General features: G+C 39.0%; 1 protein-coding gene across 4 annotated transcripts in view; it reads right to left on the bottom strand.

The window, feature by feature from the left end:
• OTUD7A (OTU deubiquitinase 7A) overlaps positions 1 to 21,680 on the bottom strand; it is a 121,253-nt gene that overhangs the window by 60,520 nt on the left and 39,053 nt on the right. For all 4 annotated transcript variants that reach the window (XM_040077180.2, XM_040077179.1, XM_040077178.2 and 1 more), the window contains one exon: positions 1,430 to 1,505. The gene's annotated coding sequence lies outside the window, so the exon portion shown is untranslated. The remainder of the gene's footprint in view (positions 1 to 1,429; positions 1,506 to 21,680) is intronic.

Raw genomic sequence — 21,680 nt, 5'->3', positions numbered from 1 at the left:
CACTACACAAATAATAAATGCAATTTCACTTTTAAAAGAATCATATTTGATTAACCACAAGGCACACCTCTGGATACAAAACCTGACAAGCTCCCAACCCAAAACCAGACCACACAGTACGTATGGATTCCTAAAGATTCACAGCACAAAGTGCATTCTCCTATTGATTTTAGCTTCATCTCATGAGACCCATTTTCCTTTAAATCCTATTTCACCTAGTAAACCCATTTTCCAGTTGCCACTCTCCTGATAATGCTGGGGGAAAAAAAAAAAAAAAAAAAAAAAGCCTGACTGAGAAGTTAGTGAGAGCTGCCTGTAAAAACTGGGAACTTGCTACTGCTTTATAGAATCTCTGAACTATTGTTTCTCCTCAATCACCTTCTGGAAGCTGAGGATTGAGGGAGAAGGGAAACAATGGCCTGGCTCCCCACCATGGTACAGCTGAGCCATGGGAAGGGCAGGGGGGTGCCCTCAAAGAGCCACTCAGGTGGTCATCAGCCACTCTGTGCCCATCTCGGATTCTTCTTCCTCATCTAGGATTCTCAGCAGGGAGATGTGGGCAGGAGGAAGAATCAAAGACACCAAAACACGCACAAATCTGCGCTTTCCTCAGTGATTGCTTCTATACCATGAAATGCCAGCAGAGACAGCCTGACCTCCGTGCAGGAGAAGGCAATTAAGGAAAAAGAAAAATGACTAAGGGAAATTCTCCCTATGATTTAATGAGGGGAGTGTATATGTGTGAGAATATATTTCGAACCACAGGCAATAACTCTTCTATCACTCAAAATAGGTACCTATAGCTCAGATGTCAATGAAGGTCTTCCAAAAAATGATTACTCAAAACCTCTTTTTAGAGGAAAACCAAAAAGAATGAAACCATCTTTCTTGTTTTTCAGAGATGCTCTAAGTGGAAAACATGATGATTATATGATGAGCTGTCACTCGGCTACAACCCACTCAGTTCTATTACTGCTTGCTCCAGCTACTTTAACATTCAGTCATCTCAGTTACCTTTTATACTCATGGCACGCAGGAATTATCAAATGTCCCTTACAACACAGGGCAATCCTTGCCCTCAGAATCCAAGCTGATTTGATCTCTTTGTGCTTTACTGGAATTTAGGACTGCATTTAGTTATCTTTTCTTCATATCATTTGAATTCCTGCACCGCACACATTTTTCTCTGCCCTTCCTTTTGCTCTCTAGAAGACTGAGGTTACAGAGTACAGTGCACCATTTGCATATCAAAAGCAGTAGCACTTTACATAAAAACTAAAAGCAGGCACTTCTCTGGTTTCAGTGACTAAGAGCTCAAGATTTTCTTCCTCTAAACCTGTAACTTCAAATTCAGGTGTAACTCAGTTCATCGAGACTGGTTTAAATAAATGTTTTAAAAATTAAGAAGCTTCCCCGTTACCAGTGTTACCTGATACTTTTTTGGCAGAGACATTTTCTTTCCAAACCCTCTTCTTCTGGAGCACTTAAAGACTTCACTGTCTTACCTGAAAGAACAAATGAAAAACATGCAAACAAGTTCAAAGTTCATATAGAAACAATTCTTATTGACTCAAGTTATATGTAAGTTGTTTGAATGCTGCATGGCGCTACCTCACTTACTGGAGAGTTTCAATAACTTCTTCCAGCTGGCCTTCCTGGTCTTAGGTGTGTCAGATTTTATTGTTAAAAGAAGTAGGATGACTCTCTGCTCTAATTTACACCTTGTAACAAAAGAACACATACACAAAATACTGTTCCAGGTTACTGCAGCTTCCTGAAGCAGCAACCTTGCCTTAAGTTTCTACGTGGAGGTGCCTTTTCTGAAGCAGAATGTCCAACCCTGGTGTTAACAGACAAGTTTTTAGTGCAGGACAGTGAGCACACCATGAACTCTGACTTGTGACCTTCATCAAGCTCCAAGACACCCAGCCTTGATACTTTATCACCGCTCCAGTTTTTCTCAGCAGGAGGCAGGATTGATTCAAGCACAAGCCATACTACCTGCTGAACGTGTCCCTAATTGTATCACCCCTAACCTTTATATCCTTGATCAGACCAACTGCTATTGACCTAAAACCACCATCCACCCCCCAGAAAGCAGGTGGCAAATGAAGACAATAATACAAAGATATTCACAGTTCTGTTTCTGTAAAAGACCATTCCTGCACCTTGGTAGGGATGTGCAGCCTGGTGCCTGGCATGCCACAGACAGGTGAGACTAAAGGTACAAGCTCTGGTATCCTCCTGAGGGATAGTAATTGGCTCTCTCTGTGTTGCTCCACTGCCCTTTTTACTGATGGACACATACAACACACAGGTGAGAGCAAAAAAGCTCCAAAGCAGGTAAGAAAAAGGTGCAATCCTGTCCCCTCTCCCCCCTAACGCTACTGTAAGATGTGACATCAATTTTAATGACTTCCTTGCCTAGAAATGTACCTGGCCACCCACACAGGTAGACAGAGCGATGAGGTGGGAACGGAGAGTGAATGACTCAGAGAAATCCCAGCTGTTTACCACAGTGTCTCACCACTCCCCACTCCAACTGCAGTGGCTGTTGTTCGAGCTGTCCTTGACCCTGCCAAATCCCTCTTCCACTACTTCCCACCATTAGAAATGTTGATGTGTTTCCAAGTCCTACCATGACTGCATTACTGATTTCATGAGGAAGATCTATCTGCTTCAGATGGTTTAAAAGAAAAATGGGCAATTCTCATGCTTAAGACAATCATGCTATAATATGAGTGCACTGGATTATACATTCTTTTGACCTGTTTATCATTCACTACTCACCTAAAACCCTTGTTAATCCTCAGAGATATCTGATCTGTTTCCCTATATGTCTTCAATTAGAGTCAGGTCATTTAAAGAAACTGCACTGGATCAGAAACAAGATCGGTATTTAAAATCAGTCTCAGCAAATGTCCTTCCATTTTCCATCTATTTTTTACTTAAAGCACACAGCATAATGGCAAGCTCATTAAACACAACACAAAAGTATTTATGAACACATTGTTTTTTGCATAGGAATCTTAATCCCCTTTCCTTTAAAAAAAAAGTTTCCAAGTTCTCACATACATTTCCGTACTAATGCTCTGTGCCTCACACAAAGCCAGTCCTGTCAGGACCACGTTTGAAGAGAGAAGGATCAGAACAGTGGATACATAAAGACACCACTGCCATAACTCCTTAACCCTTACAGGACTCCCACTCACCTGAAATGCCATGTCCTGTTATTGCCCTGTCAGCAATAAAAGGGAGAACCTCCTAGAAGTGCAAGTTCACCTTGGCTGCTGAAGTCACACAACTTACAGTGAATAGTTCTCTTAAATGGTTGCCAAAGCAGGGACTGAATTTGCTCATTATTTGGAAAAAACTACACCCATCTTTCTACAAGGACTCTCCTTTGGGGGTTCTAGATCTGTGCTGATTGTCCCAAGATGCTGGAAAGCTGAGATGCTGCACATCAGGTGTTCAGGAACCCAGGTTCCCTGGTCTGACTGCACCTGTCTGCTTGGAGACAAATGTGAGAAAAGCAGCCACGATTCAGTACATCAGTCCTGCTCTCTGCCGTCTACACCAAACACTAATGAAAGAAAAGGATTTTCCCATAAAACTGCATAAACTGGTAAGAGATAAAAGACACACAGAACATAAATAAGTACAGACACCTGGCAAAGACCCATGTGATCTAAGGTAGGTTGGAAAACTGCTGGCAGGTTCATAAGAATAATCACATTCAAACCAAAACTGACTGGATGCATGTGTCAAGAGTGAGCATTTCTCACAGCTCTATTTCTCAAGAAGCATGGAGAAGAAACTTAAAATTCTCAATTCCAACAACATATACAAACCTCTTAAAAAAAAAAAAATTCTAATTCAGCTGTCAAAACTGTCTTTTATGTCCAGCACCATCTTCAGTGCAATCCTGCATTTCTGCCTGCCTGATGTATTCAGAGGTTGTTGCTGGAGTCACTTCCTCTTGTCTGTCTTATTTAACTAATGCAATTCAAGAGAATAAAATAAACTATTTCTGCAATAGCAGGAAGGCACATAGTGAACTGTGGAATACAAAATCTACGAATTCACTTTATTCAGTGGATACAAATTTTACCCATAATACTGCTCTGTAACTGACTGACACTAAAACAGAACAAATAATTCAGTAATCACACCTGCACCCAGAACAGTCTGTCTTGTTCAGAACTGAGGTCATCCAGAGAGGGGAATTTGCAGTGCAGCTGCTGTACTTTACATAAACACAGAGCCTCCATGGAAATTTGAATGCTTGCTTCTCACCCCTCCTCCCTTTTTTTTTTTTTTAAATATAATTTTCCTATAGCCTTTGGAAAATCATAAATTTTGTGGGCAGATGTGGGGTTTTTCCTAATATGAGAATGAAATGCGTAAAAAATATATTTTCTCTTGTAAACAACAGAACTGTCTGATGATTTTAGTATATTAACAAAGTCCTTAACTATTTTTATAGCATAAGAAACAAAATTTTAAACTGCGTAAGTCTACTTTTTCAAAAGCAGGCAAGACAGAATTTTAAAGGAGAAATGCCAAACATTTTATATTAAGTGCTCCAAGCTGATATTTTATGCTTACATGGTTATAGAGTTTCATTGGCAAAATGACCCAGGATGCACTCACTTCTTCACAATGCTAAGTTCCCCTCCAAAAATTCCCCTCCTCCTCCTCCACATTTTTTATTATGCTAAATAGAACAGTTACATTTATTTCTCATGTGCTAAATCAATATTATTTTCACAACACCATTAATGGTTTCCTCTTATTAAGGGCATTCCCCAGTACACATCTTCTCAGTCCCTGTGAAAAACACATTCTAAACATTTCTCAAACCATGCTGGTAAAGGATGAAATTCAGATGTGATGTACAGAATAAGCAATTTTACACTGACAGCTACACTTAAAGACAGTAAAGAGTTCTGCCATACAACCACGTGTTTACTAAACCCCGAGATAAGTTCATTACAATATCTATGTGTTTGTGTATCATTAAGCTGCATCAAAACACATTAAAGCTCTCATTTTGCAAATAGCTCGGCAAGGGTGCAGAGCCTTATTTACCCGTGTAACTGAAACAAGTTGCAAAGGCAGATATTTCAATGCTGGCCAGTCTAGGTGTTCTAACTGAGCCCAAGCCCCCACTGCAGCAAGGTGGAACCCTGCCTCAATAAGAGCTCTTAGTAGGACCCATTCAAATTCTCATATGTATTGGCAGAATAAGCAGGAAGTTCAACAACAAAAAAAGGAAAAATATTTGCGTATTTCAATGCATTAAAATAATGCAGGACTTCCATTCTTCTCTATTCGAGTTCCTGTGTGTGTAAAAGAAGATGAAGAAGCAAAAGTTTCCATTTCAACTACGGATTGTGTTAGAAACGGCATCGAAGGATGAAAATGTGTCTCTGCCAGTTCAGCTGAATGTCATCTAGTCAACAGTTATAAAAGGTACTTACTGAAATGAGTGGCACAATCACCATCCCTTCAATAACAATCCTCTCTGAAGCTAATAAAATTACAACATGGTTGTTTTGCACTTTTACTAACTTTTTGCATTACATCAGCGTTTGCATCAAAGCTGGTAGTGCAAAGAGGAAAGCAAAGCCCATTTTATGAACTGATGTAATCAAGCCTAGCGTCTCTCTGGGGCTTTTTTGTTCCTATGGTCACAATGACATCAGCCTACTCTGCCTATTCAGTAGTGGAGAGCAATGACAGCTCTTCACCTCTGCTCACATATTCCTCTCTTCTTTTCCTCCTGCTTGTACATCCTCACACATTAAGAGCCACTTGCATTTCAACGGGACACAAAAACAACACTTGCCTCAAATGCCTCTCCTCACTCTTTTCCTCAATGTTTCCAGCTGTTGAGGACAACATCAAAACTTGGCTTGAGAAAGTGGGAAGAGGGGAAGGAGAAATCTCAGGCACATCTAAGCCCATCTAAACGGGCCATGAATTCCCAGTGTGGAGCCCACGCTGTTTTGGCAACAGCCTGATGTTAAGCACAGCCACACAGAGCTGACCTGCAAAGGGTCTGAAGCCCGTCTGTCTGTCCCATGGCAAGGGAGATGTTTCACTGGCACCCACACACAGCCACGCTGCAGTTCCAGCTCGCTGCTGCCAGCATCCTCCTTTGCACGGCCCCAGATGTGCTCCAAAAGGCTCCTACGAACCCATGCCAGTAACTCCGCTTTTCCCAATCCGTTTCTACGCCTGTAAAATAAGACTAATTATGCTAATCTTAAAAAGAACTTAACATCAACTGAAGAGAAGTCGATTTGCTTGCCATTGACATAATCCAGCCCTGGAATTCCCCATCTAATTAATTCTCTCATCTGAGACACGACATCTAGGCCGGAATACATTAAAGAAAATATATTTACACATGGAAAATACTCTAAAGCTTAGCAACAAATGTGATCTGTTACTGAAGCCTACCAGCAAACACAGAGTACATTTTGTAAATTTTCCTACTAAGAATTTTCTTGGATCTGCTCTGCTGTGTAGCACACAAACACATATCTGCACAGTATTTGGGATCAAAACTCATCTAATAAAGATGAAAAAATATCCACCATCAAAACAACCAACCCATTAAGCAAACAATCCCCCAATCTCCACTTCTTCTTCCATGTTTTAAACCACTAGGAGAAACTAATAAAGTGAAAATGATTTTTGTTTTAACTTTTTCACTGAATTAGGTCTTTTGCAAGGTTTAAGGAAGACATTATGGAGCACCTTGTGCAAACTACAAGAAATGTAATCTTGCCGTAGACTGAAAAAATTAAATGTCACATTAGAGAGTTGTGTGCATAAGATTATCACAGACTTCTTATGTTATCCCCTTCATATATTCTTCAGCTGAAGTCAGAGAAATTATTTCCATATTTTCCTTACGAAATGTAGACAATAAGAAAAATATGATTCTCTGTAGGTGAACTGCCTACTTCAATCCCTAGAATTGTTTTTAATTTGCCAACTGTCCTACCCATTATTAGAAAGGAACACAATCCCCCCAACATCTGCTCTAATTTTTGAGCAGCTTACCAAGTAACATGCAAAGAAATGAGCAAATATTTTACTATACTAGAAGTCAAATGCATTAGAATATAGGCATTATAAAGACAAAAAATACAAGTGAGTTTTTATGGACAGAAAGAAAATGTTATTCACACATTAAAATGTATATCGATATCCCATATTTACAGAATCCATATGCAATATATAGGTAGATTACATCTATACAGCATCTATGTTGTCTCTATGCCTGTGTATTATGGATATATTAATACAGATAGAAATATACATACTTTTTTTTCTCTAGATAACATAGATCTCTTCACTAACATCACCACCACCTTTTTTTTTTTCCCATTTGGGAGAAGCTGTCAGTTTAAAACAGAGAACTTGAAACACATTTATCCCTAACCCTATGGTAAGCCATGCAGTTAGAGCCTAAAGGATTTATTTAATATTCTTCTTACTAGCAGCTGACAGACATCTGACAACACAGAAACGTAACATTTAATTTAATTTCTCCACAGGCTGATTTCATGGAGCCCCAGATGTTTTAGCAGAAGAAAGAGAAAGACATTCAGCATTTTTATGGTGGGGGATGGGAATTTGTTTATAACAAGTGGCCCTTGCTTTAATAATTTCTATCAAAAATTAAGAGGCGTTAATTTAAAAAGAATCTTAGGTAGTACTCCATTCATGGTTCAGTAGCTTGCTTGTCTCTGTTTTTAAATTATTGTGTGTGTTAAGGCACCACATGTGGCAGAAACAAGCATGAAATTTTCTAGAGGACATTCCATATTATCCCTGTAAAGTTATCATCTATCTATTCTTCCCCCTCTAGCAGAAAGAAGGTAAATTACAACAGAAGACAAGTAGCTCTTGCTAGTGCATATCCCATGCATGAAGCAGTACACGACAAAATGCAATGAGAAAAAAATTACAATAATCCCTAAAATGACTGTAAGGTGATTATGTTCCATTTCACTTCCCAAGCCTTCCAGAAGGATTGATTTTGTGCCTTTATTTAACCTGTAATATGTTGAGAAACTCCTCAGAGGGTTTTCTGCAGACAGGACACACACACATACACAGGGACAGAGTGGAAGTGACAAAAGGCAGGGTCTGTGACAGCTTCCCCCACTCCTCACAGCGGGTCAGGTGTCACACGTCCCACTGGCACCGGGAGCAAGGTAACACTGCCAGGTGTCTTGAACTCCAGCCCACTCGGGTTTGTTCCTTTGCCAGCTGCATCCACAATGTGTGTAATTACTATCAGGGGAACCAGGCATTTACAGAAGCACTTCTGAAGCACCTGAGACTGTACACATGAAGTCTGGCAAATAACTAAAGACAACATTTCAAAATACACTCAGTGTTAGACGAAGTAAAGAGCTCTGAACTGCTGCACAAAGGTCAAAGTAAAGAACAAAATCCTCGATAGATCTACAGATCAAAGTGATTCAAACACAGTGACAAGATGTAAGTAACATGTAACGTAAGGAAGCTCAACTTTTCAACATAACAGCTTGGCCAACAGCAGAAATCTATCAGAAACTAAACTGAGTATGATGATTACTATTACCTTTAAAGGTAAGTATTTAACCTCTTTTTACACTTGTTTGTTAGACTGTATTTTGTCTGAAATGCGTATTTTGAGCAAGACAGTTGAAGAATGATGAGTTATGGACTGCTTAGAAAGAACAGAAAGTGCAATATAAAACCACTATTGCCTCATAATATAGATAATACCGTAGTCTATAGGAAAAAAGTATCTTCACCCTGACTACAAATGACTGAATGCTGCTCAAGGACAAAACATTTCCAAGGTCGACCTGGCAAAGTTTCACCAACCCTACCTTTCATTGAAATAAAAAGAATCCTTTTATTGGTTAAAAGACTAACACTTTATATCATCATCTGGCTAATGAAGAATCACATATACAGCAACTCAAATACAATTTGTAAATCTCAGCAAAATATGCCATTCCTCCAGAAAAAAATCAAGATGTTCCATAGTGATACTGGCAGAGCATCTTTACTTACGAATAAAACAAAAATGCATCCAGCCTGCACACAGGCCAACGTTCAATAGAAGGACTGTCATCCTGCAGAAATAAAAATCTGTTCAGGTCATGAACGGAACTGTGCCTACCTAAATCTCCAACTGAGCAACTGTGTCACTGACTGGAAGGACACTGGGCAGCACAGGAGGAAACCGGCCCAAATTTTAGCAGTCAGAAAATACAATGGGGGTTACAGCCGGAAGGGATCAGCAATAGGCTGGAGACCAAACAGTGCAACTGACCATAAACAGAGTTCAAGTACTGCAGAGTTACAGCGTTATTATACTAAATTGCAAAAAGAGAGGGCATTGCTGCTTTAAAAAAACTTCCACGTAACAGAACTGTAGCAGTGCCTGGAAAAATGAGCCCAGATCTTCAACAAGGTACATCTGTGACATAAGTTAATTGGAATATTTCCCGCTGAGGCACAAACTGAAACAGAAAAACCCACCATAAGAGGAGACTGAGATGCCTAATACAGAAGATGAGAAAACAAAATCTCTGTCATATTTCCCTCTCTTTTCAGACACTCATCTACGAAAGATGTCAAACAGATAATATGACAAGGCAGCAACACAGCAGGAAAGGGACACCACATCCTAACCTCCTCCTCTGTAACTCTGCCTTACATGTGGGGCATCCTAAGGATTGAATTACAGTTCAAACTTTAAATGGAACAGAAAAGCTTTTAATATACTATGTAAAACAATAAACTAATTAATGCTCAAGCAGACGTGAGGACATGCTGTAGATCATTTTTGCAATAGCATTTACAAAAGTCATAAATAACTTCAGTAAAGAGCCAGCTGAGATACACTTTGAATATAGGGTAGCCAGATTTTCTTGATGGCTGGTGCTGCTCAGGGCAGACCCAGATTCAGAGAAGCACTGTGCTTCTCAAGAATCTGTGGAGGTTTCTCCAGATAAAAGACGATTCTAGATCGACATCCACATTTTGCCACCTCTAAGTCATAGCTCTGCAATTACTCACGTAACAGGGTGAAGACTGGCTTGGTCCACCTGCTCCTACTGCAGTGTTGTCCCTTCCCTACCCCCATTATCTCTACTTAGGTTCTCCCAAGGCTGATGAACTGGAAAATGAATATGGGAAGAAAGCTTTAATTGCACCTTCCATTGCCATTTATGATTTTCCTGTCAGAAAACAGTTAAACTGAGTTTTTAGGTCAGACAGGACACCAAGCTCTCTGTCTCAGGCAAACTGGATATCTCTGCCATGTGCAAATCTCTCCTCCTGTACATCTGTGTTACATCTGAGCTGGATACACATCGAGAATTTCTCTGCATCTCTAGAGGAACTGTGACTCCAACTGAATGTCCCATGGCTTGATTGGAGTCACTACAGGAATTCCCAGGCAATCCTCCAAAGGCCTCACAAGGAACCCAGACAAGAACCAGCCTCACACAAGTTCCAGACACAGAAAGCCACAGAAGCCCAGAGAACAAATCACTGGAGCAGGACAGAATGCCCCTCTTTGGTAGAGGCTGAACTTCTAAGAACTGGTCATTCTGACACAGGCCTCAGGAGGGAAGAATTATCATTCTAGGGATATCAAAATCTTCAGAACACAGATGGAAAATTTCACTCTATTATAATGCTAATTTATTGGTTTTAATTTCCCTAAAATTTAGAAGCTTTTGTGTGTGCTTACCAAGAGAAGAAAATAAAACCACCTTTTCTCTATAGCTTCATCCTCAAGAATAAATAATGCAAGGCTGTTAATATTCTCCAGATCCTTTGGAAATTTTCACTCTAGCTAAATGTTATTTTACTGCTGAAGCAGTTATTGACCAATATTCCAAGACAGGGTGAGCTCCCTATTCAGATTACTCATTTCCCTTATAAAAACATTTCCCAACCACAGGAAAGCAATTCTTGAGGGAGAAGGGGAAAAGCCCTACCACCTTACAGTAAAAACAAAATTCTGCTTTTGTAACTGCATGTTCCATCTGAGACATCAAGAAGAAATAATAATTTCAATTCTATGACCTGCTTACAGGGACAAAACAAACATTATATGTATTAGCCAAAGACACTGAACCACTGATTCCCTGTGTTGTGACCTGAACAGAGGGATGTTATCTAAGGAACAAACATTGAAGAGATGTCTGGGGAGAAACCGAACTAAACTGCAACCAGTTCTTCCCTAAAATAACTTAACATCTCCAAAGGACCAGAAAAAAAACCTTTTAAACTATAACCTGAAACAAGATTTTTACTGAATTTGTGTAAATTCTTAGGGACTTCCACCAGAGCAGCTGTCTAAGCAGGGCTTTTACAACCCACCCCGGCACACACACCCTCATGGTTTTATCTACATTTCCTGTCTCAATTTGCTTTCCTAACACAGGTCTGCAAAATATTTCCATACAAAATAACAGAGAACTGTCTAGAAGCTCAATGAAGACATTTGTCCCTGAATGAATGCAGATAGCAAAAGTAATAACACAGAAATTTGTACTTGGAGAGGGCCAGGATTTACTCCATTGGTAATCCTGTCCCCCATGGACTATTCCAAATGCACAGACAATTGGAGCCAAATGGAACAGCTTGCAGACTCAAAATCTACCTGAGCAATGCTTCTCTTGACCTTGCAGGCACTTGTCAGACCCAGTTGAGGGCTATAAGCACTCCCATCCAAAAATGCTGCAGTGCTACCTGACTTGGACAGGTCACGTGGAGCAGGTTACTGAAAATTGCAGATAATGTGCAATTTTCTGGCTGATTGTAAGCACATAAGGTTTCCTATGGAAGAGTCCTGCTGGAGTGAGGTTTTCAGCAATGAACCCTCGCACTAGTGTAGAAAACCAGATAATTAGCATAATGTACATACTCTCTCTATATAAAGTAATACATTCTTCACATATTTATATTATTTTCTCAAAATTTAAGTCTAGATTTCTTAAATTCAGTTTAAAACAATGCTTAGTTATTGCAACATATTTTAGAACTAATACAATATCACATGAAGCAAAGGTCAAAAGATTTTTAGGAAGTCTTTAAGAAGTCAAGGAGCACTTGATGCTGTTCCACGGATCAGAAAACCACCAATATCTGTTGTATGCTGCTCATAGTTAACTGGAATTTTCCCCTATTACTCTATCCATGCAGTGTGCCAGTGGACAGATGGCAGCAAGGTACAAAATACGTAATGGACACAGATCAGCTGCATGATAGGGAACTTGTATATTTTTCCAGTGTGTCCAGGTTTATGTCAAGAATGAGCTCTTAGAAAAAGCAAGTATATTTACAAGCGTGTATAAATAAAGGAAGCATGCATTAGCATATTCCCATGTACTTTCTTTTTTTTTTTTTTTTCCCATATACAGAAGGGGGAAGAATTTTTCTTCTTTCTTGGGTTTTCTTCAATTGCAGCCATAATTGGCCACGTTGAAAAAAAAAGGTGAAAAATGCAAGTTGAGAAACATTCACCACATTGCCGTGCAAATATGAAGAAGAAAAGGGGTCAACAATTACAGAGCTGCACACAGCAGAAGGCTGCACACTGCCCTGCAAGAGGCTTACAGTGGTCACTGTAAGCATTGTCATTGTCCTGCAAGAGGCTTTTCTGCCCATGGGCTGCCTTGATGATTTACAGCGTGAACAAACTCATGCCATAAGACACTTCCTCTGAAAAGAACATCCACAAGTTTCCCCTCTCATCCAATTAGGCACACAGAATGATGTGTACACTGAGAAAGCTTTTCTCTTAATTTTCCCATTAAGTGCAATGACCACAGGAATACTAAGTTTCCAGAGAACAGCAAAACTGTTCTTTCAGTTGTCAAGATCTCTAATACAAAAAATCGTAAGCAGGGAACTGCAGTCAACCCACTCTGAAAACTTGGGCAAACATTGCTTTTTTAACCTGAACGAACAATGAATTGTTATTTTGAAATTTCACCAAATATATACCAGAACAATTAAACTTACAGCTGGACTCATATCAAGAGTAAACTGAAATATTAATTGTTTAGCTGTCCAACATCCTGGACATCTAAAAAGACAACAGAAAAGTGTTTACTGGGGTTTTTTCCTCCCCTTTCACTGCATTTTTCTCAAAACTGAGTAGATTCTGTCATTTACTAGAAATACAAAGATATAACTTTTTAAGGAAAATTATTAATAAAGGTTCACTAGAGTTTTGTAATGAACAAGGGGAAAAAAATAAACAGAACATTTTTAAAACTAGAGTTTTGACCAATTAAATTTGTTCCAAATACATCATTTTAAAAATTGGCATTTAATCCTCATAAATTTGAGAACGAAATTGAAGTCAAAGTAGTAATTTAGAGGACAGTAGTGTAATTCAGGGTCTCTGGCTGCCTAGCTCTTGCATAAGACAAACCAAAGAAATGAATTCTGTCATCTTTGTATGAAGTCCATGACTTCCATTAGAATGGAGTCAAATCTGGTTGGTCAGTCACAAGAGGTGACTCAGGTTTGGGGCCAGTCCAGCTGCAAATGGCACCAAGTTGGGTGGGAGTGTCACGAGAAGGACACTGAGGTGCTGGAGCAAGTCGGCCTCTTCTGTCAAGTAACAATCAACAGGACAAAGGGAAATGGCTTCAAGTTCTGCCAGTGGAGGTGCAGGTTGGACTTGAGGAAGAATTTCTTCACTGAAAGAGTGGTTCAGCATTGGAAGAGGCTCCCCAGAGGAGTGGTGGAGTCACCATCCCTGCAAGAGTTCAGAAAATGAGTAGGTGTGGCACTCCACAATAGAATTAGTGAGCGTGGTGGTGTTTGGTCAAAGGATGGACTTGATTAATTTGGAGGTCTTTCCCAACAATAATACTTCTATAATTCTATTCATTTAAGCTACAACATTGATTTTAGGAAGACAACCAGCACTGATTAAAAGACTTCAGCTGGTGGAAAACCCCTCAGATTCCAGATGGTTAATTACACTTGCCACTGAAAACTTGGTCATCTGCTTCCATTCTGTTTTATCTAGCCCCATTTTCTAAGTCATGGAGCTAATTATACCATGTCTACGCTTAAAAAGATGTGCCTACTATCATTAGTCTTCTCTGTTGTGGTGATTTTAGGCAACAATTAAATCTCCTCTTACCCTTTCCCTCCCCCTCAATAAAGTAAATTGTTAATTTTTATTTTTGCAAAGCTTGTCCTATAAGAAGAGATTGTAGAAATTTCAGTTATCTCACACATAGGCAAATCAGTATTCCTACAGTACTGGAAACCCACTTTCAAAAAAATAAATGAGCCCTTAGTCTTTAAAAAGACACTTTTACAGCTCAGTAAAGTCCCACATCAGTGCTGCAAGCAGCCAGCAGGATTCCACATGACTGTACAGGAGGTTTGGGCAGTCAGGACAGGAACCCTGGTAGTCACATCTGACGGTCACTGCCATCCTTTGCCATTCCCAAGTGTTCACTGGCAGTTTGCACACTGACAGCTGAGGACACCATTAAATGGAGTTACACGTTCACCTTGCCTGTTCTAGCCTGTGGACGGTCAGGCATGGCAAAAGGTTTTTAGCTTAAGACATTTTCTTTGTCTGGAAGTAATTAGGTGCATCTCATAGGAAGACAAATTTCCTTTTCATTCATAAAGGGCTGACTAGAAGATATCCCAGCTATAAATACAGAGCTCTCTAAACTGTAGAATATCACCCCTCACACTTGTGTGGGTGGGCTGTGAGCTGTCACAGATCTCTGACCTCACAGAAACCTTTACTAAAATTACCCCAACAAGTTTGTGAAGGGCCTTCCAGCTGAAACCAGTATCAGGAAAAACTTTCAAAGAGAATCTGCAATACAAAAAACCCCCACATCTGCTGATATGGAACTGATGAACAAAGTCAGTAAATCTTTAAAAACACTGTTCTATTTTGAAAAATCTTCTGGGGTCACACTTCTCCGATAAGTCAGAAATGCTCAAGATATAACCTTGAAATTGAGACCTAATAAGTGACATTATTACAAGGCTGCATTGTAATAAGTAAACATAAGACACTGAGCTACAAATCTAAATTTTCTTTTATCACTTCCTAATTTCTTAGTCTTTGGATTTTCAAGCATAATCTTCTGCTGAGGTAGCTCTTGCAGTAAAGATTTTTGTATTGTTTGCTTATTGTACAAATAAATAAACTGCAGACTTTCAGAACAGTTTTTACTGTGCTGTCTGGATAAAAGGCAACGCAGCTTTCAGTCAAACTGCTGGAAATATAAGGTGAATTTTCATTATCAAGTACATTCTGAAAATATGCAATTTCTTTGTGTTACTGAAATAAAACCCAACAAAATTGCATGAAAAATCCATATCTCAAAAAGGATCCTATCAAGCCCCTAGAAATTTTATCTTATGTAGAATTATATATATATATATATATATATATAAACTATTGATAAGAGCAGGTAACACAACATTGTGTACAATTAGTGGGTTTTAATTTCAGAAAGGATGAATATGTTCATTAGCATGGCATCCAGCAAGCAGAAACTGATCCTAGTGTGGTTTTCTCTCTCTGAAGTCAAAATGGCAACAAAACCCCAGCTATGTTTTCTATTTGGTGTCAGAGCTGTCCCTCAGCAGACACACATCTTCCCATCTCACAAAATCAGCCTACATATTTTGTCTACCATCTACTGCAAAGAGGAAGAGACATGCTGATTCTTTTTACAAAATCTATTTATTTCCTGGCCACTCCTCTGAAGAACTGAAGGACTCATCTGATGAGATTGTTCAATGTCAGAGGCAAAGCTCTTTGACAATTGCACAAGTGCTGCAATACTGATCTTGCAAAGAAAGGCTTTGGCATCCAGAGGATGAGTGAGACCCCAGGCTCTGCAAGTTATTTGGCTCTCAAATATTAACAAATGACAAGAACAGAAAGATTTTGCTCACTGGAGATGCTGACACTGTAGATACACCTCATAGGGAGTCCCTATCACAGCCAGTCCAGCTATTCCTTAAAGGATCAGCCTCTCAGGAAAAAAAAAAAGGCAAAAAAGGCAAAACACACCCCAAACCCTCCCCAATACCCACAGATATCAACAAAATGAAAGGCACAGCAGGTTCTACCTCTTTTGCAGAGGTCTTTATACTCAATTACTGATGGGGCAAAAAACCTGCAACTTTTAAGTGATACCACAGACACTGCAGAAATTATGAGCTTTTTTGCAAGAAGGTGTCCTTCTGGTAAACTTAGGGAAGTTTAACAGGAGTTTTCCACTGTCTAAATAACAAAATATTTAACATACTGTACTGTATCTGGCAGATTCAGTTGTCTCTCTAACAGTGGACAAGACTGGGAAAGCTGCAAAGTCAACTGCTCCTAAGCCTGGAGGGAAACTTATATTTTAGTGTAAAATTAATTTAATGATCATAGCTCATAAGAGGGATTATTTAAATTCTTTTCCTTTAAATAGTGATAGGACCATGTGGCAAATATTCCACAAATAGGAGTATATTGATGCAAAGAAAAACAGCTCTGTTAAAATTTGCACCAAATAAAGTCCCTCTCCCCAGCCTGTAGACACTGGATGGTGAGAAATGGATTAACAAGGAGTCTTCTGACTACTCACATATGTAGTGTGCTCCTTTGCTGGAAACCTCAGAAAAACACAGCATTCACTTCTTTAGGCCCTAACCAGAAGCCTTTTTTTCTTTCAACTTCAGGAAGCAAACATGTCAAAAGCTGCTTGGACTCCTGATATTTAAAAAATTAACACAGCATGCTACAGCTCTTCTTTGCCATGTTCCCATTTTTTCTGCTTTCTCATTTAGAGTGATATTACTTGCCAAAATATGTTTCAAGCTTGAAGACAAGAAAATGTCTTCTAAAATTAACAGTAAAACAGCCAGAGAAATAAAGTTGCTCCTTTGATGAAACAGTAACACGTGCAGAATCAGGGAATATATTTCCAGAGGTGAAACTATTACTTCAAGATAAGCTGGTAAACCAAATTACTAATGTTCAGTCCCAAAAGCTTGTTGGCCTTTGTTCCAACAACCAAATTACTGAGAAAATCCTTCTGAGATACAGAAAACAAAAGAATAGGAAAGGGGAAATGATGTCAAATTATGAAAGTTAAGAGAAACATCATTATTATTTATAGGAAATCCTCCATCCAATTCCTGGAGAGAAAATCAAATCAAAAAACCTTCCTGAAATACAACAGCTACTAAATCAAAGCTACTGCAGTAATGTGAGTATTTTATTAGGTACTAAGTTGCTAAATTCCTTTTCCTACTAAAAGATCCCATTGTAGAGTCCCCAAAGCTCATTACTTTTATTACTTTTGTATTACGTCCATCTCTCACTGACCACAGCCATGTCTCAGCTTCTGGAGAGGGACAATTGTAAGTGCAGCAGTGGAAAGCTGCAGATATTTCTCCAGGAGCAGCTCCCAAAGCCAAGCCAAGCCCAGCCTGTGTCAGGAGCAGGAGTGCACTGGGAGCAGCATCTCTCTCCACCTCTCTTTTTGGGAGCAGCAGTTTCTGGAGTGCTGCAGCCAAAGTTATTTGCTTCAGTACCTGAAGAAAGGGCTTAGCTCATCAATCAAAGGCACGTTCTCAGACACCTACAGCAAAACCACCCCCACACACTGCAGGCAAAATGTATATGTGTAGCAAGAAAAAGAAAATAAGGCTTTCTGATAGATGAGTAAGCTTTTTAGAAAAATAAGTCTCTTATCATTTAATGATTGAATTTGTACAGCGTCTTTAACTACCTAGTTGCACAGACTGCTGTAGTGCACTAGAATGAAAATTCAGTAAATTCTGTCTCAAACTCCCAGCCTAAGATTTTGCATTACAAAATGATTCTGGTTTGAATATTAAAATTAATTTTAAAATTAACTAGATGACATACCAAACCAGAATTTATTTTCAAAACCTATGGAAGGCTTTGAAACCCACAGAAAAGGGGATGGTAAAGTATTCAGTCATAAATTTATATTAGTTTATTTGAAATATTTGTTTCTCACTGCTACAAATACATTTAACCACTATTTTTGTACAGCATGCTTTCCAAAAACTACAGTACTAGGGTTTGCATTCTGTAGCTGCTTTGATTTACAGATTTTTCCCGTGGATATCTGTTGAATTCAATTCTCACTTAGCCTTAACTATCACATTTCATTCTCCAATACATGGAATCTCCTACACCAAAGCTGATTACTTTCTGAAAGGCATCTCATCAAACTCAACATCTCTTTCTAAAGGAAAAACATACCAACACAATTAGAACACCTTTTGTTCTCAGTATCTGAAATTCTTTTGGATTGTATAATCTGGCCGATTGAAAAAGATAAACCATTCAAACTGAGTCTTAATGTATCCACCCCAAACATGGAACATCTATGAAACGTACACCATGAATCTTGTCCTAAACTATTTCCTACATAATCTATTTATTGTGTTATCTAGAACACGACCCAAACTGGGTATTACATCTGCCATCTAATAGCTGTAGATCATTTATAGCATTTCTGATTAGACAGAAGTACATATTCCTCAGATAAAGCTGTATCCAATCAGCCAAGTCAAGCTACTTTGGACTTTCTAAAATGTAGAAAAGCAAAAAATTGCTGCCAAAAAAAAAATTTCATCAGAACTGTGATTAAAAAAATGGTGTGAAAGGCAGCATGCTGGCAACCCTACTGCTTCTCATAATTTGGAAGAAATGAAAATTATATGAGTGATTTAAGGGAAAAAGCTTTTACCCCTGATGAACTGTGAGCATATTTTTTACTGTCTTACTTCTCTTAATCTGGGAAATGTGTAGTGACTGTGTTCACCAGCACATGCCTGCAGGCCTCAAGCGATACTCTGGCTATGCTTCCTTACCCTTTCACTCTTCTGACACAAGACTGCTGCTTTCTTCTGGGACCTTGCCCAGGAGAGGCCTCATGGAAGTCACACACTTTTATCTCTGTATCTTGTGCCTTAATGGCTACGCAGAATTATTGTACAGCTGTTGATATGTATAATCAAAAAAGAAAAAGAAGACAGTATTGGTAACAAATCTCAGAGAACTGGCACTGCTGAGGTTGTTTATGGCTTTGGAGAGGTTGTGGATGAGAGATTTTGCTGACATTTGCACTTGAATAGCATTGAAACATGAAACAAAAATGGTTCATGAAATGTATATTAGTTTCTCCACAGCACTGGAAAATAACACTACTCTCTTCCCAAATTACACATAAAAATAAAGAACCCTTCATGATGGCTGCTTTCTGCAGAGCTCACATAAATGGCTTCTAGCTGTCACTGTCTGGCCCAAAGCTTAATTCCACTGAGCTGCTGAGAATAAAAGAGAGTGATTAAAGGAATACAGTGTCACTTCCAATACTGGTTTTGTGGGATACTGGAACAATATAATAGATTAGCATCCCTATCGTATTTTGGAACTCCGATATGTGTCTGCTGTATACCCCAGCCCAGAAATCTGGCTGATAGACTTTACTCTGTGTTTGTCTATATAGTTGGAGACTACTGGTTTCATGTAAAGCTGCACTGATCTGATTTTAATACCTCCCAGCACAGAATGTGCTGGACCTGACTTCCAATGCTGAACTGCAGTAACAGGCTGAATATGCAATTGTGCTGAGTATATCAAAGACTATTTTCCCTTCCAAAGCACAAATATCTCTGACAGTCTCTCCTCTATATAGATGTAGTAACTTTTTTTTAAAGATGTTTTCTTGATTATGAATGCCTAAATATTCACTATCTATTGTAACTTTTTCTTTAAAATCCAGGCACTTATGGGAACACATCAGTTAACTTTTAAAAAAACATAATAAGCAACCGTTCTTTGGATAATCTATTAATTCATTTTATGATAGAACACGTAGTGCAGCTATTTGAAGAGCTCCACGGTAAGCTTCACCTAAAGCAGACAGTTGTAAATTTCTAATTATAAGTGAAAAAACTCTCTGCATTCCATATCTGATTCATATTTTGCTTCTTATAAAGGAACTACAACATACATATCTTCTGAAGCAAAATGAATGAAAACTTAATAAAGTAATTTGAGAAGGTCTCAAGAAAGAAAAAAAGAAGTGCTATTAATTTTAGTATTAGGGAGAGGTTCAGAGAGGTAACACTAAAGTACGTAGGGACAGGGTAAAGCTCTTGGGTTCCAGACCAAATCTCTCAAATCCAATGCTCTAAATGGGAGACCAAAATTTAGAGAGACTAAATTTAGGTGTCTAAAATTAAAATGGCCTAAGGGGTCAACAGTCTGTATCTTCCAGTTTATTTAAGAAACTGTACAGTTACTCAATTGTGTGAAGGAAAAAACCCAACCCAAATCACAAAGCTCATGCCCTAAGTTCAAGGGCCAAGGTTTAAAATATAATAATTTGCTGTATTCTATGCACTGATTTTCCCTAAAGTTAAAACTTTCACCTCAGACATGGAGGTCTCTTTGCTCATAGTGTTCTGAATATCAAAAGCCCTCTTTGCCTGCCATGGGCAGTAATACAGCTGATTAACACATGTATTAAGCAGCTGTTCCCTTCAGTTTTTACAAATTTGGCAATTGTCTTCTATACACTCCCTTACTTCCCCCCCACCCCTTCCCTGTTAAGTGATCTATCAGGGGAAGAAGAAAGTACAATTCAGAATCTGAGTGTTAATCCTCCAAATATTTAGTAAACTACAGTTAAGATTGATTGAAAGTTGTAGAATTGTGCTGCCAGAAGATGCAACAACAGGTTAGTAGGAGTTAAAATTTAATTTTTTTACTGTTTTTCCTTCTGCATCTTTGAGAAGTTTTTAAGAGAATCACAAAACACATATACTTTTGAGTGGACTGTGACATCTCCTGGCTACAGCCCCTGACTCTAACTCAGACTGAGGAGAGATGAGCTGTTAATATTCCATGTCTGCACTTCAGCACCTGATGTATCCATCAAGATGGTGATTATCATAACATCATTTTGCAAATGCAGGAAACGTTTTAATAACAAGAGATCTTAGTCGATGAGCCAATAACCACATAGCCACTCAGCAGAAACCCAAGTGCCCTTTCCGTGCCAGGTTTGCAGCAACAAATCTCACATAGTTTGCACAGAACATTCACTGTCCTGTACAAACAGGCTGTGACAGTTCCATCATGCCTTGCACCTGGGAAGTATTTTCATCCCAGGTCATATATGAACTAAATAATGAGGTGGTGTCTCTGTCAATTACATTGCAAATCCTTGCGGTTAATTATCTTTATATTTAACCACATATGTGAGAGAAGAAAAAAACCTCACCAAATCAAAAATACCTACCCCCAGTACAAGATCAGAACAAACCCAAATTCAAAGAAAAACCACACTGAAGAACATCTAAAAAATCCTGCATCATTCACTCCCTAAAAATCTCACTGCCTCCCAAATCACCTCTCTTGGCCAGCATGGCCAGAACTCCACTACACACTACATCCCTCTGCATTCCCAGGACAGACAGGTGAAAGACAGAGGAAGGGCCTGTGGAAAAAGCTTTCCCTGACCAACAGGAACAGAAACTATCCTGTTCTAGATGTACATGCACATATAAATACATGCATATACACACATATGTAGAAATAT

Source organism: Hirundo rustica, chromosome 13 (assembly GCF_015227805.2).
Source record: "Hirundo rustica isolate bHirRus1 chromosome 13, bHirRus1.pri.v3, whole genome shotgun sequence".
NCBI lineage: Eukaryota > Metazoa > Chordata > Aves > Passeriformes > Hirundinidae > Hirundo > Hirundo rustica.
This window is presented reverse-complemented; position numbering and strand designations above follow the sequence as displayed.